At 37.1% G+C, this 1,460-nt stretch overlaps 1 non-coding gene across 1 annotated transcript; it reads right to left on the bottom strand.

The window, feature by feature from the left end:
- Positions 1–403: 403 nt before the first annotated feature.
- On the bottom strand, positions 404–505 carry LOC122496675. The gene has a single exon (XR_006300900.1). It is a non-coding gene; the product is annotated as a U6 spliceosomal RNA (small nuclear RNA).
- Between the last annotated feature and the right edge of the window lie 955 nt (positions 506–1,460).

The following is a 1,460-nucleotide window of genomic DNA, read 5'->3' as shown; positions in this document are numbered from 1 at the left end:
CCCTCCTTCCCAACCCCCATCAACCCTCAGTTTGTTCTCAGTTTTTAAGAGTCTCTTATGCTTTGGCTCTCTCCCACTCTAACCTCTTTTTTTTTTTTCCTTACCCTCCCCCATGGGTTTCTGTGAAGTTTCTCAGGATCCACATAAGAGTGAAAACATATGGTATCTGTCTTTCTCTGTATGGCACAAACTACCATTTAAAACTATATGTAAATGTTTTATTATTACATCTATGCATTTTTTTCTACCATACAACTAGAAGAATCAAGAATCTTTCAATTTTATTTAAAAATATATTAAATGTCATTTTATTTGACATTTCTTTGTTTATCAGTCATTTATTGAACTCTTGCTGTTTCCATGTTGCTATTTACACACTTTCTTCTAGGAATCTATCTTTTTTTAAAATATGGAATGCTTCAGGACTTTGTGTATCATCCTTAAGCAGGGACCGTCTAATCTTTATGTGGTTTCAATTTAGTACGTGTGCTGCCAAAGCGAGGACTTTTCTATGAATCTCTTATTGGTGTCTATTACTTACTGATTTTTGTGGGTACTTTATATATGAAAACAACTCTTCAACTGTCAGTACATTTAAAGTTTATTTTTCCTCCGGTTTATTATTTTCTTGTGGACTATGTTCATGGGAATTTTATCAGATATAGTTTTTTCCTTAATGAGGACAAATTTACCAAACTTCCTTTCTTTTAAAATTTCTTTGAAGTTTATTCATTTTGGAGAGAGAGAGTGTGTGAGCGGGGAAGGGGCAGAGAGAGAGAGAGAGAGACAGGGAGACACAGAACCCAAAGCAGGCTCCAGGCTCCGAAGCAGGCTGCGAGCTCTGAAGCAGGCTCTGAGCTGTCAGCACAGAGCCTGATGTGGGGCTTGAACTCACAAACCATAGATCATGACCTAAGCTGTAGTCAGACACTTAACCAACTGAGCCACCCAGCCTCCTCTACCAAACTTACTTTTTAAGAAGCGATAAGCTTTGAACCCTAGATATCATTGAAAATACTTAGAAATACTTAGAAATAAAGTAAAACCATACTTTATTAACTTGAGAACTTCTGCATCCTATGTTAGTATCTCTATCTTAGCCTTTATGTGGTAGTTGAAACTATTTCTTCTGTCCTGTCGGGGAAGGCATTTACCAGATATGGCATCTTTTATTCAGGAAGTAATTTGTTGAACTTGCACTCATTTAGTCTCTTCCGATGCCCTCAGCCATTATCTGACCCAGGAAATTTCTTATTTTTCTCACTGTATGTTCAATTTAAATCTTTAGCAAGGCTATCAGGCCCAATTCAGGTCAGAGCTTAACCATACTACAGTCAATTTGCCCATGTACTTGGCATTTTTTACTTACAAGGAATAACAGCCTCACACACGTTGCATGATGTTCTAGTCTTCCTCACTCCATCATTCTTATGACTCCTAAAATCTTTAAACTGCAAGCA

This window comes from Prionailurus bengalensis, chromosome A1 (assembly GCF_016509475.1).
Source record: "Prionailurus bengalensis isolate Pbe53 chromosome A1, Fcat_Pben_1.1_paternal_pri, whole genome shotgun sequence".
NCBI classification, from domain to species: Eukaryota; Metazoa; Chordata; class Mammalia; order Carnivora; family Felidae; genus Prionailurus; species Prionailurus bengalensis.
The sequence above is the reverse complement of the archived record's forward strand: the minus strand, read 5'-3'. Positions and strand labels throughout refer to the sequence as shown.